Below are 17,117 nucleotides of genomic sequence, written 5' to 3' on the forward strand. Positions count from 1 at the left end.
CCCTTCCTCAGCCCTCTGGACAACAGTTTTGGTAATCCCGCACTTCCTCCTAACTTCCAAACTACGAATTCTCTGCATTATATTCACACCACACATTGCCCTCAGACATGACATCTCCACTGCCTCCAGCCTTCTCCTCGCTGCAACATTCATCACCCATGCTTCACACCCATATAAGAGCGTTGGTAAAACTATACTCTCATACATTCCCCTCTTTGCCTCCAAGGACAAAGTTCTTTGTCTCCACAGACTCCTAAGTGCACCACTCACCCTTTTCCCCTCATCAATTCTATGATTCACCTCATCTTTCATAGACCCATCCGCTGACACGTCCACTCCCAAATATCTGAATACGTTCACCTCCTCCATACTCTCTCCCTCCAATCTGATATTCAATCTTTCATCACCTAATCTTTTTGTTATCCTCATAACCTTACTCTTTCCTGTATTCACTTTCAATTTTCTTCTTTTGCACACCCTACCAAATTCATCCACCAATCTCTGCAACTTCTCTTCAGAATCTCCCAAGAGCACAGTGTCATCAGCAAAGAGCAACTGTGACAACTCCCACTTTATGTGTGATTCTTTATCTTTTAACTCCACGCCTCTTGCCAAGACCCTCGCATTTACTTCTCTTACAACCCCATCTATAAATATATTAAACAACCAGTATATACCGTTGTTTGACCACCAGTGTCCTCGTCGTTTCTACAGTATTAATTTTTTTGTATTAAGTTTGAGAATGATTCAGGTGTTTATTATCAGACTTAGTAAGGTTGTTTTATGTCATTGATCTTCTTCCTGGTTATATTACCAAGATTATTTTATTTCAACCACGATGTGTGATGTCATCGTGGTTGAAATAAAATAATCTTGGTAATATATCCAGGAAGAAGATCAATGACATAAAACAACCTTACTAAGTCTGATAATAAACACCTGAATCATTCTCAAACTTTGTACAAAAAAATTAATACTGTAGAAACGACGAGGACACTGGTGGTCAAACAACGGTATATACTGGTGACCCTGAGAGAACAGTGGGAAAAATCACTCCAGCAACATATAAAGAAGTTTATGATGACGTGTGAATCTGAACATTAACTAGTCACACTTACTACATGTATTGTTCCAGTCACGGTATTGTGCCTGTATGTTCTTTAAAAGTATAGTCATCTCTCAGCAGGTGGTGCCATAACATGAGGTGGTACTGTATCTCTCAGCAGGTGGTGTACAGGAAACTGCTATAGCTTGAGCTGGTACTGCCTGGTCACTCAGAGCTTGTCACAAGCACTCCGGGGGTACCTCCCTCAGATCCAGCTGACAAACACGTTCCTTTTCAGTGCCGAAACATTATTTCTCCCATTCTTTACTCCATGTTGATAGCTTAACCTCTGGCAGAGCTACAGCTCTTGCCAGGAACACACTGAGCACGGCAAGTTAACTGGCGAATCACTGGCACTTCCTCAGGTTGTCTTACTGAACCTTGTTAGCAGCAATGTTAATCTCCAGGGTTTGTTACCTGGACCTCAGCAATGAGAGTGGCTACTCTCACCGCTGGGCGACGCCGACCACTGCAAGAAAGAAGTATTCTCATTAAAAATACTACGACACAAGAGCAGAATGCATGGGACTGTGCCTTTTGTTTACCCATGACTTGCTCTCTCTCTGTCTCTCTTTGTCTCTCTCTGTCACTCTGTCTGTCTGTCTGTCTGCCTGTCTGTCTGTCTGTCTGTCTGTCTGTCTGTCTCTCTCTCTCTCTCTCTCTCTCTCTCTCTCTCTCTCTCTCTCTCTCTCTCTCTCTCTCTCTCTCTCTCTCTCTCTCACCCCTTCAAAACTTTGAACTCTACGACTCGCTCTTTATAACATATTCTTCTAACACTCTTAAGGCTGAAGCTTCGTCAAGATGGGTTTGGGAGTGAGTGTGGGGTGGTGGTAGCTGGTTAGGAGGAAAAAGTTACCAGCAGTGATTTGGAGAGTGGCAGCCGCTTTAAGTGGCAAGTGGTTCACAATTCAGGAAGGACGATAAAGAAGGTTAATAGAGAAGATGTGAAGGTAGGAAATTGATTCTCTGCTCTCCAGGACGAGTGTACTTCATTGGTTAGTGAGATTAAAGGTACCACTGACTCCCCTGCTTATCAAGGTAAGAATATTCTGATTGTGGGAGATTCTCAGGTAAGATGTATGGACCAAGCTTTTTGTAACAGAGATAGAAAGGTCAGACAAAGGGTGTGTCTCCTAGGAGCTGGTGTTGGTGACATAGTCAGCAGGTTGGATAATATTATGTCAGGCAATGGGAACAAGCCCATTATCTGTCTTAGTGCTGGTGGAAATGACATCGGGAATGGCAGGAGAGAGGAGCTGCTGGATAACTACAGGTCAGCCATAGAAGTAGTTAGGTCTAAGGGAGGAATCCCAATCATATGTAGCATCTTGCCTAGAAGGGAAGTGGGCAATGAATGGATGTCTAGGGCAATTGGTATAAATTGCTGGCTAGACAGGTACTGCAAGGAACTTGCAATCCCATTCATTGATAACTGGAACAGATTCTGTGGCAAGTATGATATGTATGCAAGGGATGGGGTTCATCTCTCTGGGGCTGGAATGGTTGCATTATCCAATTCGATTGAGGGGGTCGTTGATGATTTGTCTAGGACTTTAAACTGATAGATTATAGAGGTATGGGTGTCTGTGGGAAACAATCAGGCTGCAGTACTAGGGTTGAAAACGGCAGATATAACCATGATACCTCAGGGATATGTTTAAAAGACAAAATAAAGTTGCTAGTAAAGACAAATCAATTGATCAACAAACAAAGAGAGATAGTAGAGGGCAACGAGTGACTAGCTCCCTTAAAGATTACATACAAATAGTAGGAGTCTTAGAAATAAGATAGATGAGCTAAGATTACTTGCAAGTGCAGGTAATATAGATATTATTGCTATAACAGAGACCTGGTTCAACTTGAAAGATAGAGAAATGCCCTCTGAATGCAACATACAGGACTATAAACTATTCCATACTGATAGGGTCAGCAGGAAGGATGGTGGAGTGGCGATTTATGTCAGAGTTAATTTAAATTGTTGTGTCAGACATGATATAAGATTAGAAACATCGGACACAGAATCTATTTGGCTACAGTCTCTCGAGGGTGGTGAAAAGTTAATTTTGGGTGTGATTTATAGGCCCCCAAACCTGATAGAGAGTGCAGTAAGCTGTTATGGGACGAAATTCATAAGGCATCTAAATATGAAAATGTTGTGTTAATGAGAGATTTTAACTTTAGACAAACTGATTGGAACAATGTGACAGGAAATCTTGAGTCTAGTGACTTTCTTGATACGGTTCAGGATTGCTTTTTAAAACAGTTTGTGACAGAACCAACTAGAGGAAACAATCTACTTGACTTAGTTCTTGCCAACAAAGAATCACTAATTAATAATCTTGAGGTTAATGATGAGCTTGGGGAAAGTGATCACAAATCATTTAGTTTCAATATATCATGGAGTTACCCGAATAACTGCAATCAAATCTCTGTCCCAGACTTTCGCTTGGCTGACTTCATGGGACTGAAAAATTACCTGGGTGGGCTAAATTGGGATGTCCTGACTCTGGGTCAGGTAGGTGATCTTGGTTGCCAATAAGACGTTTTTCAGAGCATAGTTCTAGCTGCCCAGACAACTTTTGTTCTGAGTAGGGAAATTAGATCTAACAAAAATGATCCCAAATGGATGAACAATAGATTAAAACATCTCATTGGTTAAGAGAGAGGCATATATAGTTAAGATATCAATTATTATTATTATTTTTTTATTATCACACCGGCCGATTCCCACCAAGGCAGGGTGGCCCGAAAAAGAAAAACTTTCACCATCATTCACTCCATCACTGTCTTGCCAGAAGGGTGCTTTACACTACAGTTTTTAAACTGCAACATTAACACCCCTCCTTCAGAGTGCAGGCACTGTACTTCCCATCTCCAGGACTCAAGTCCGGCCTGTCGGTTTCCCTGAACCCCTTCATAAATGTTACTTTGCTCACACTCCAACAGCACGTCAAGTATTAAAAACCATTTGTCTCCATTCACTCCTATCAAACACGCTCACGCATGCCTGCTGGAAGTCCAAGCCCATCGCACACAAAACCTCCTTTACCCCCTCCCTCCAACCCTTCCTAGGCCGACCCCTACCCCGCCTTCCTTCCACTACAGACTGATACACTCTTGAAGTCATTCTGTTTCGCTCCATTCTCTCTACATGTCCGAACCACCTCAACAACCCTTCCTCAGCCCTCTGGACAACATTTTGGTAATCCCGCACCTCCTCCTAACTTCCAAACTACGAATTCTCTGCATTATATTCACACCACACATTGCCCTCACACATGACATCTCCACTGCCTCCAGCCTTCTCCTCGCTGCAACATTCATCACCCACGCTTCACACCCATACAAGAGCGTTGGTAAAACTATACTCTCATACATTCCCCTCTTTGCCTCCAAGGACAAAGTTCTTTGTCTCCACAGACTCCTAAGTGCACCACTCACTCTTTTTCCCTCATCAATTCTATGATTCACCTCATCTTTCATAGACCCATCCGCTGACACGTCCACTCCCAAATATCTGAATACGTTCACCTCCTCCATACTCTCTCCCTCCAATCTGATATTCAATCTTTCATCACCTAATCTTTTTGTTATCCTCATAACCTTACTCTTTCCTGTATTCACCTTTAATTTTCTTCTTTTGCACACCCTACCAAATTCATCCACCAATCTCTGCAACTTCTCTTCAGAATCTCCCAAGAGCACAGTGTCATCAGCAAAGAGCAGCTGTGACAACTCCCACTTTGTGTGTGATTCTTTATCTTTTAACTCCACGCCTCTTGCCAAGACCCTCGCATTTACTTCTCTTACAATCCCATCTATAAATATATTAAACAACCACGGTGACATCACACATCCCTGTCTAAGGCCTACTTTTACTGGGAAAAAATTTCCCTCTTTCCTACATACTCTAACTTGAGCCTCACTATCCTCGTAAAAACTCTTCACTGCTTTCAGTAACCTACCTCCTACACCATACACTTGCAACATCTGCCACATTGCCCCCCTATCCACCCTGTCATACGCCTTTTCCAAATCCATAAATGCCACAAAGACCTCTTTAGCCTTATCTAAATACTGTTCACTTATATGTTTCACTGTAAACACCTGGTCCACACACCCCCTACCTTTCCTAAAGCCTCCTTGTTCATCTGCTATCCTATTCTCCGTCTTACTCTTAATTCTTTCAATTATAACTCTACCATACACTTTACCAGGTACACTCAACAGACTTATCCCCCTATAATTTTTGCACTCTCTTTTATCCCCTTTGCCTTTATACAAAGGAACTATGCATGCTCTCTGCCAATCCCTAGGTACCTTACCCTCTTCCATACATTTATTAAATAATTGCACCAACCACTCCAAAACTATATCCCCACCTGCTTTTAACATTTCTATCTTTATCCCATCAATCCCGGCTGCCTTACCCCCTTTCATTTTACCTACTGCCTCACGAACTTCCCCCACACTCACAACTGGCTCTTCCTCACTCCTACAAGATGTTATTCCTCCTTGCCCTATACACGAAATCACAGCTTCCCTATCTTCATCAACATTTAACAATTCCTCAAAATATTCCCTCCATCTTCCCAATACCTCTAACTCTCCATTTAATAACTCTTCTCTCCTATTTTTAACTGACAAATCCATTTGTTCTCTAGGCTTTCTTAACTTGTTAATCTCACTCCAAAACTTTTTCTTATTTTCAACAAAATTTGTTGATAACATCTCACCCACTCTCTCATTTGCTCTCTTTTTACATTGCTTCACCACTCTCTTAACTTCTCTCCTTTTCTCCATATACTCTTCCCTCCTTGCATCACTTCTACTTAGTAAAAACTTCTCATATGCTAACTTTTTCTCCCTTACTACTCTCTTTACATCATCATTCCACCAATCGCTCCTCTTCCCTCCTGCACCCACTTTCCTGTAACCACAAACTTCTGCTGAACACTCTAACACTACATTTTTAAACCTACCCCATACCTCTTCGACCCCATTGCCTATGCTCTCATTAGCCCACCTATCCTCCAATAGCTGTTTATATCTTACCCTAACTGCCTCCTCTTTTAGTTTATAAACCTTCACCTCTCTCTTCCCTGATGCTTCTATTCTCCTTGTATCCCATCTACCTTTTACTCTCAGTGTAGCTACAACTAGAAAGTGATCTGATATATCTGTGGCCCCTCTATAAACATGTACATCCTGAAGTCTACTCAACAGTCTTTTATCTACCAATACATAATCCAACAAACTACTGTCATTTCGCCCTACATCATATCGTGTATACTTATTTATCCTCTTTTTCTTAAAATATGTATTACCTATAACTAAACCCCTTTCTATACAAAGTTCAATCAAAGGGCTCCCATTATCATTTACACCTGGCACCCCAAACTTACCTACCACACCCTCTCTAAAAGTTTCTCCTACTTTAGCATTCAAGTCCCCTACCACAATTACTCTCTCACTTGGTTCAAAGGCTCCTATACATTCACTTAACATCTCCCAAAATCTCTCTCTCTCCTCTGCATTCCTCTCTTCTCCAGGTGCATACACGCTTATTATGACCCACTTCTCGCATCCAACCTTTACTTTGATCCACATAATTCTTGAATTTACACATTCATATTCTCTTTTCTCCTTCCATAACTGATCATTTAACATTACTGCTACCCCTTCCTTTGCTCTAACTCTCTCAGATACTCCAGATTTAATCCCATTTATTTCCCCCCACTGAAACTCTCCTACCCCCTTCAGCTTTGTTTCGCTTAGGGCCAGGACATCCAACTTCTTTTCATTCATAACATCAGCAATCATCTGTTTCTTGTCATCCGCACTACATCCACGCACATTTAAGCAACCCAGTTTTATAAAGTTTTTCTTCTTCTCTTTTTTAGTAATTGTATACAGGAGAAGGGGTTACTAGCCCATTGCTCCCGGCATTTTAGTCGCCTCATACGACACGCATGGCTTACGGAGGAAAGATTCTTTTCCACTTCCCCATGGACAATAGAAGAAATAAAAAAGAACAAGAGCTATTTAGAAAAAGGAGAAAAACCTAGATGTATGTATATATATATATGCATGTGCGTGTCTGTGAAGTGTGACCAAAGTGTAAGTAGGAGTAGCAAGATATCCCTGTTATCTAGCGTGTTTATGAGACAGAAAAAGAAACCAGCAAATCCTACCATCATGCAAAACAGTTACAGGTTTTTGTTTCACAGTCATCTGGCAGGACGGTAGTACTTCCCTGGGTGGTTGCTGTCTACCAACCTACTACCTATAAGATATCAATATATTCAATTAAAGAGAGAAATAAAAAAAAAGGAATAATAAAAGCAAAAAGGGATTATGAGGCTAAGGTCGCAAGGGATTCGAAGACTAACCGAAAAGTTTTTTTTCAAGTATACAGAAGTAAGATTAGGGACAAGATGGGCCCACTTAAGAGTAACTCAGGTCAGATCACTGACAGTGATAAGAAAATGTGTGAAATTTTCAATTCTTACTTCCTCTCAGTTTTTACTCAGGAAGATACTAGCGAAATTCCAGAAAAAAATAGATTATGTAGAACAGGACTATAATAAACTATGCACGATTGCGGTAACTAGTGACATGGTCCTCAGACAAATTAAAATTAAAACCTAACAAATCACCAGGCCCTGATGAACTGTTTGCAAGGGTGTTAAAGGAATGTAAAGAGGAACTTAGCAAACCTTTGGCTAATCTTTTCAACATATCACTACAAACTGGCATAGTGCCTGATAAGTGGAAAATGGCAAATGTAATACCTATTTACAAGGCAGGTGACAGGTCCTTAGCTTCGAACTATAGACCAATAAGCCTTACCTCCATAGTGGGAAAATTTATGGAATCAATAATTGCCGAAGCAATTCGTAGCCACCTCGAAAGGCGTAAATTGATTAATGAATCTCAGCATGATTTTACAAAGGGGTTTTCCTGTCTTACGAATTTACTAACTTTCTTCACTGAGGTATTTGAGGAGGTAGATCATGGTATTGAATATGATATTGTGTATATGGACTTCAGTAAGGCTTTCGATAGAGTTCCACATCAAAGGCTATTGAGGAAACTTAAGGCACACAGAATACAAGGAGAATTTTTTCCTGGGTTGAAGCATGGTTGACGAATAGGCAGCAGAGAGTTTCCATAAATGGGGAGAAAGTGGAATGGGGGCACGTCACAAGCGGTGTTCCACAAGGGTCAGTGTTGGGCCGCTTGTTGTTCAGAATCTACATAAACGACATAAATGAGGGAATGGATAACGACATAAGCAAATTTGCTGATGACACTAAAATAGGCCGTATAATTCATTCTAATGAGGACATTAGAGCACTCCAGGATGATTTGAATAGACTGATACAGTGGTCAGAGAAGTGGCAGATGTAATTTAATGTAGACAAATGCAAAGTTCTAAATGTTGGACAGGAAAATAACTCTGTCACATATAAACTAAATAATGTAGATCTTAATATTACTGAATGCGAAAAGGATTTAGGAATTCTGGTTAGTAGTAATTTAAAACCGAGACAACAGTGCATTAGTGTTCGCAATAAAGCTAACAGAATCCTTGGCTTCATAGCAAGAAGTATCAGTAATAGGAGTCCTCAGGTTGTTCTTCAACTCTATACATCCTTGGTTAGGCCTCATTTAGATTATGCTACACAGTTTTGGTCACCGTATTACAGAATGGATATAAATGCTCTGGTAAACGTACAAATAAGGATGGTAAAGTTGATCCCATGTATCAGAAATCTTCCCTTAAGTCTCTCGTAATTAAGTTAACCACACTATTAAGTATCACATCTTGTCTACAAATTATCTTGCTTAAGGCCCTGAGAAATAATAATAATAATAGTGATAATAATAATAATAATAATAATAATAATAATAATAATAATAATAATAATAATAATAATAATAATAATAATAATAATAATAATAATTATTATTATTATTATTATTATTATTATTATTATTATTATTATTATCATTATTATTACTTTTTATTATTATTATTATTTTATTATTATTAATATTATTATTATTATTTTTGTTGTTATTATTATTATTATTATTATTACTGTGAGACCGTTCCACCTTTTACCTCTATAACTGTGAATAAAGTCAAGATCAATCATAGTTTATATAAGGGGCGTTCCTGCCTTACGAATTTATTATCTTTTTTCACTAAGGTATTTGAGGAGGTAGATCATGGTAATGAACATGATATTGTCTATATGGACTTCAGTAAGGCTTTTGACAGGGTCCCACATCAGAGACTATTGAGGAAAATTAATGTATATGGAACAGGAGGAGAAATTTTTTCCTGGATTGGAGGCCAAACTTGTGTGTCAAAATGGCTTCAAATGTTTTGGCACCAGATGTACACCTGACCAAATCTCTCTTGAACGATTTGTCAGTGTGACACAATGTTTTAACACCAACAAATGCAGTACTCAAGGGCAAATTTGTAGCATTTGCTCTGGCCAACATTCTTATCGAGATTGTCATAATAAAAATACACCCAAATGTGTCCTCTGCAACGGAAAACATCATGCTGTTTCTGCTATTTGTCCTGAAAGGAAAAAGGAAATGCAGAAAATTATTGAAGCCAAGAAACTGTCCACTTCAAAGAAGACCACTCCCCAGGCACCGCCAATGATGTCCCAAACTTCCTTCTCAGCTCTGCCTGGATCAAGTGGGACTCCTCAGGTCTCTACCAATGGTTCCAATGTTTGGAATTCTGCCCCTCTTGGAGCGCCCCAATCTAACCCTCACCTACAACATACACAAACGCAACAACAAGGTTCAGTCTCATCTATGTCTCAGGTATCCACAGCCAGGGATATGACGAGAGCACAACTAATGTATATGATGGCCAAAGACATAGCAGGTGGTGACATTCACCTCTGCTCTCAGGTTTTAAATGATCTGTTAATGGCTAATGGGATCACTCCCATCACTATCCCAGAAAATGTGAAGGCCATTATGACCCAGCCTTCTCATAACAAGAAGTATGTACCCTACTCTACATCTAAAAATAACCCTAAGTCATCCCTGGCCCAGGGATCGCCCACCTCGCATACCCAGGTTGTCAACTCCCCTCAACCCGATAAGTCAACACCTGAACATAACAATGCCCCAGAAATTGGTGCCTACTCTCCCGCTATTGAAGCTGATCCTGTTGAACAGGAACTTTCCCAGGGTAACTCACCTTGCCTACCTAACATTCCCTTGGAGCCTCCACAGTCTCCCATTAACTCTCACGAGCCTCTGCTTCCTGTAACTGGGAATATCATACCTCCGTTTTCTGATGATGACTCTAACGATTCTAATGAATCTGTTAATATTACTACCTCTAGTGAAGATGATGGCATTTTTAATACACAAGCACCTACGCAGAAGTTCCCTCCTCCCCTTGACGAGTCCAGCAGGGATAGTGTGGATACCACACATGACACTACTTGCAGGCGTTCAGACCGCAGTACACGAGCGAAGTGCAAGAAATAATGGGGATTACAATTTTCCAACTTAATGTTCAACATTTCTTTAATAACCGTTACCTTCTTGAGGTTGAACTACATAATTACAATCCCGATGTTATACTTTTGAACGAGACAGCTGCAAGAGTTGATCAACATATTAAATTACGTGGTTACTCTACTGTGGAGAAATCGAGAGGACCCTTTAGTGGTGTAGCCATCTTAGTTAAATTAGGCTATACATTTAAAAATATTCATGTTAATGAAGATAACATTCTTGCAATAGAAATGACAACGTCTCATGGACAACTAGTAATAGGAACTGGATATTTTCCCCCGAGACAACGATATATAGAGTCAATTCCTCTACATAGGATATTAAGCAGAAATATTCCAACAATTCTAGCGGGAGATTTTAATGCTCATCACCCTGCCCTCTTCAACTGTGGAGCTGGTATTCCACTGGGTGACTTAAAAGGAAAACAACTATTTAATATCATGACAGCTAGAAACTTGTCATTTCAAGGCCCATTCCTTAAATCTTACATTGGACCTCATCCAGGGACACCAGATATAGTACTGACAAACAGAGACTGTGACATCTTTCACTGTCGTATATCTCCTGGTGGAAATGTAGGATCTGACCATATCCCTGTTATAATACAACTACAAACTTCTCCATTTAGAATACCTGTAACTCCTAAACCCAATCTTAACACCCTAGGATTTGACCCCTTCAGGGCATTTCTGGGTGAAGATGAAATTGTGTCATTGGAAAATCTACCTTCCACTGCAATTGATGATGCAATCAGGTCCCTGCATAATCGCATAACTGAAGCTACTAATGCAACTTGTCAATTAGCTTCCACAAAGATTTACCAACAATATGAACCTACTAGGGAAATTAGAGACAATTTAAGAAATTATCAAGCAGAATGTCGAAGGCATCTTCAAACGCGACATCCACCAGTAGCTACACTGCACCGATTAAAGCAAGAATTAATTAACATGATTAGTCATCACAAACGGGACTTATGGAAATTGCTAGTTCTTCAAGCTAATCAGTACAAACGTGAACCAGCAAAATTTTGGAGTAAGATCCGACAACTTTTAGGGGCAAAGCACAAGGCTCCTAACTACCTAGTTCATACCTTCACTGATGAGGATGATGAAGATGTTGAAATTAAACTTGACGATCCACAGGACCAGGCTAATCTGATGGGTGATGTATGGGCGAAAATTCTCTCCCACAGCAACAGTCGTCAATTTAACAATAATCATTATCAGTTGGTAAATGAATGGAGAGATGAGAACTTGGATGATCTACAACCACTACCTACCATCGATACTTCAACTCTTGAAGATACCCACCCGCTTACTAGACCTATTACATTACTAGAGATAAGTCATGTTATTGGAAGAATGCGAAATAGAGCCCCTGGTCTCTCTGGAATAACAATGAAACAAATAAAGTTCCTCCCCAGAAATTGTAAACAGTCTTTGGTAAATATCTTTAATGCCATCTTGGCCTCAGGACATTTTCCAGTGGTTATTAAGACTGCTAGAATGATCTTTCTTGGTAAGCCCAATAAAGACATCCACCAACCTGGGAACTATAGACCTATATCTTTACTTGAAGTCACTGGAAAAGTTCTTGAGAAAGTCATTTCCAACAGATTGAACTACTATATGGAGTTTAATCACTTTTTTACTGAAAAACAATTTGGCTTTAGAACACATAGAGGTACCAATCATGCAATAAATGTTATTTTCGATACTGTAGCAAGTCTAAAACATCAGGGGAATCTTGCCTTAATTGCCACCAGAGATGTTCATAAAGCTTTTGATAGCTTATGGCATGATGGCCTTATATACAAACTCATTGACCTACCAGACCATAACTGGACTTTTCTCAGAGTAATATATAATTTCTTAACTCAAAGAAAAATCATTCCCACCTTTCATGGCAGATCGGCAGAGCCTTTTATACCGACAGCTGGTGTCCCACAAGGTTCTTGTCTCAGTCCACTTTTGTTCAACATTTATGTGAATGACCTTCCTCAATCAGAGTTTAATGATACAATTGTGACACAGTTTGCAGATGATGTTATTCATGTCGTCTCATCAACTCCGGTAACAGGAAAATACAAGTATGAGAGAGTCATAGAAAAAATGAATATTGAACTTCGTCGAACATCCAATTGGGAAAAGAAATGGAGAATTACGACTAATCCTGACAAGGTCCTTGTTAGCACGATAGGATGTTTTGCATCAACAATTGAAGATAAAGGGGGTATCTCCATCAGAGGTACACGTGTAGCCATTAGAAACCCTAACAAGATCTTGGGATATGAAATAGACAGGCTACTCCACTCGACATCTCATGTAACTAAAAAGATCAACATAGCCAAAGCCGGTCTTAAAAGTCTCTTTCGATTCAATCAAGCCCCTCAACATGTCAAAAAGCATCTGTATAAAATGATAATAAGACCAATACTCGAATACCCTTGTGTCCCAATGTCATTAACAACAAAGACCAATATGCTACGGTTACAAAGGGTCCAGAATAGAGCTCTTCGCTTCATTACCGATACCAGGAGGAGACAGAGTTAAAATGGCAGATTTACACATACAACAAGATATTACTGCCGTAAATGTACGCCTTGACACCCTAAAAAAGAAACAACTCTATTCAATGCAAGAACTATACATGCCAGATAGAGAACATCCTATACAAGTGGTAAATACCACGGATTATATAATCAATACTCCTCACAGGACTCAAAGAATGACTCTCCCACAGAGGGTCCGTCGTTTTATACATAAAGATGATTACCATCGACCCATGATATTGAGCAACCTCCCTGATGAAGAAGATTGGGTAACACCAGAACCCATCTATGTATACTGAGAACATCATCGCCCCCAATTAGGGAGACATCTTATATAACAATCTAATGTAAAAATTATGCTTTTTACTATGGCTGGACACCACCTGTAAGAAGCCATTGTCACGTAATTCTATAGACTGGCCAGAAAATCATTGCCTTCATTGTCGCATAAATATCCGTTGTGCAATCGCAAAAAAAAAAAAAAAAAAAAAAAAAAAAAAAAAAAAAAAAAATTGCAACTTGTATAATTACTACCAATAATTCAGAGTCATGTACTTATATTCTGTTATATCTATGTGACTCTGATGGGTTAGTATTATACCCCTTAAAGAATATCTTATCATTTCACATACACTTTTTAAATTACACCAAAGTGGTTGGGCCACTTACCTTTTATATCCTACCTCTCTCCCCCCTCCCACCCTTTTCCAATATTTCCATCCTTACCCATCCTTCTTCCTTATCCATCTTACCAAAGCTCTGGTCACAAGAAGAAGAAGAAGAAGCATCGTTGACAAATAGGCAGCAGAGAGTTTGCATAAATGGGGAGAAATCAGAGTGGGGAAGCGTCACGAGCGGTGTTCCACAGGGGTCAGTGTTCGGCCCCCTGCTGTTCACAATCTACATAAACGATATTGATGAGGGCATAAAGAGCGACATAAGCAAGTTTGCCGATAACATCAAAATAGGCCGTCGAATTCATTCTGACGAGGACATTAGAGCACTCCAGGAAGATTTGAATAGACTGATGCAGTGGTTGGAGAAGTGGTAGATGCAGTTTAATATAGACAAATACAAAGCTCTGAATGTTGGACAGGACCATGCAACATATAAACTAAATGATCTCCATCTTAATATTACGGATTTTGAAAAAGATTTAGGAGCTCTGGTTAGTAGTAATCTGAAACCAAGACAACAGTGCATAAGTGTTCGCAATAAAGCTAATAGAATCCTTGGCTTCATATCAAGAAGCATAAATAATAGGAGTCCTTAGGTTGTTCTTTAACTCTATATATCCTTCGTTAGACCTCATTTAGATTATGCTGCACAGTTTTGGTCACCGAATTACAGAATGGATATAAATGCTCTGGAAAACATACAAAGGAGGATAACAAAGTTGATCCCATGTATCAGAAATGTTCCCTATGAGGATAGACTGAGGGCCCTGAATCTGCACTCTCTAGAAAGGCGTAGAATTAGGGGGGATATGATTGAGGTGTATAAATGGAAGACAGGAATAAATAAAGGGGATGTAAATAACGTGCTGAAAATATCTAGCCTAGACAGAACTCGCAGCAATGGTTTTAAGTTGGAAAAAATCGGATTCAGGAAGGATATAGGAAAGCACTGGTTTGGTAATAGAGTTGTGGATGAGTGGAACAAACTCCCAAGTACAGTTATAGAGGCTAAAACGTTGTGTAGTTTTAAAAATAGGTTACATAAATGCATGAGTGGGTGTGGGTGGGTGTGAGTTGGACCTGACTAGCTTATGCTACTAGGTCAGTTGCCGTGTTCCTTCCTTAAGTGAATATGACCTGACCTGACTAGGTTGGGGCATTGGCTTAAGCCGGTAGGGGACTTGGACCTGCCTCGTATGGGCCAGTAGGCCTGGTGCAGAGTTCTTTCTTTCTTATGTTCTTAGCCTCAGTCTTAACAATATAATGAAAGGTTTAAGTTAAGTGAAGATTACTGACAGTGTGAAGACTCAGGCTTGTTGACGGTAGTTGTTCATCCGGACTCTTCCTATAAGTTTTGCCCTGTGTACTATTAGTCTAAAATAAATTGTATTATTTCATTATTCTGTGTCTGGGGAATGTTCTATAATTAATAATAGTATTAGTAAAAGATAACAGAGGGGTTAGAACCATTAAGAACATAAAAAGAAGGAACACTGTAACAGGCCTACCGGCCTATGCGAGGCAACTCCAATTCTCGTACCTAGTGAGGTCAGACACGTCACTTAAGGGAGGAGCACTGCATCCGACCTAGTAGCACAAGCTAGTCAGGTCCAACTCACACCCACCCACACCCACTCATGTATATATCCAACCTATTTTTAAAACCACACAACGTCTTAGCGTCTATGACTGTACTTGGGAGTTTGTTCCACTCATCCACAACTCTATTACCAAACCAGTGCTTTCCTATATCCTTCCTTAATCTGATTTTTTCCAATTTAAAGCCATTGCTGCGAGTCCTGTCTATGTTTGATATTTTTTGCACACTATTTACATCTTTATTAATTCCTGTTTTCCATTTATACTTATCATATTGTGATGCAGTTCAAATGGGCTTGTGAGGTCTCTAGGGAGACCTAATTATATGGTCACACCTGCACTTAAGGACACGTGACCCTGACATCTCTGATGGGAAAAACAGAAGAATTCATTAAATCACATTAAACTTGCGATACCAAAGAACTGAGCACGAGACAGGAATCAAACTTGAGACTGTGTTAGTGTTGCCATACAGTGACCATAAAAATGTGTTAGTGTTGCCATACAGTGACCATGAGAATGTGTTAGTGTTGCCATAGAGTGACCATGAAAATGTGTTAGTGTTGCCATACAGTGACCATGAAAATGTATTAGTGTTGCCATACAGTGACCATGAGAATGTGTTAGTGTTGCCATACAGTGACCATGAGAATGTGTTAGTGTTGCCATACAGTGACCATCAGAATGTGTTAGTGCTGCCATACAGTGACCATGAGAATGTGTTAGTGTTGCCATACAGTGACCATGAGAATGAATTAGTATTGCCATACAGTGAACATGAGAATGTGTTAGTGTTGCCACACAGTGACCATGAAAATGTGTTAGTGTTGCCATACAGTGACCATGAAAATGTGTTAGTGTTGCCATACAGTGACCATTAGAATGTGTTAGTGTTGCCATACAGTGACCATGAGAATGTATTAGTGTTGCCATACAGTGACCATGAGAATGTGTTAGTGTTGCCATACAGTGATCATGAGAATGTGCTAGTGTTGCCATAGAGTGACCATGAGAATGTGTTAGTGTTGCCATACAGTGGTCATGAGAATGTGTTAGTGTTGCCATAGAGTGACCATGAGAATGTGCTAGTATTGCCATACAGTGACCATGAGAAAGTGTGAGTGTTCCCATAGGGTGACCATGAGAATGTGTTAGTGTTGCCATACAGTGACCATTAGAATGTGTTAGTGTTGCCATACAGTGACCATGAGAATGTATTAGTGTTGCCATACAGTGACTATGAAAATGTGTTAGTGTTGCCATAGAGTGACCATGAGAATGTGTTAGTGTTGCCATACAGTGGTCATGAGAATGTGTTAGTGTTGCCATACAGTCGCCATAAGAATGTGTTAGTGTTGTCATACAGTGACCATGAGAATGTGTTAGTGTTGCTATACAGTGACTATGAAAATGTGTTAGTGTTGCCATACAGTGACCATGAGGATGTGCTAGTGTTGCCATACAGTGTCCATGAGAATATGTTAGTGTTGCCATACAGTGGCCATGAGAATGTGCTAGTGTTGCCATACAGTGTCCATGAGAATGTGTTAGTGTTGCCATACAGTGACCATGAGGATGTGCTAGTGTTGCCATACAGTGTCCATGAGAATGTGCT

At 39.9% G+C, this 17,117-nt stretch overlaps 1 protein-coding gene across 2 annotated transcripts in view; it reads left to right on the forward strand.

Annotated features, from left to right (window-relative positions):
- The window catches only part of LOC128705682 (prolyl endopeptidase FAP), a 593,907-nt gene that overhangs the window by 128,379 nt on the left and 448,411 nt on the right, over positions 1 to 17,117 (forward strand). The window lies entirely within an intron of this gene.

This window comes from Cherax quadricarinatus, chromosome 10, assembly GCF_038502225.1.
Source record: "Cherax quadricarinatus isolate ZL_2023a chromosome 10, ASM3850222v1, whole genome shotgun sequence".
Lineage (NCBI taxonomy): Eukaryota > Metazoa > Arthropoda > Malacostraca > Decapoda > Parastacidae > Cherax > Cherax quadricarinatus.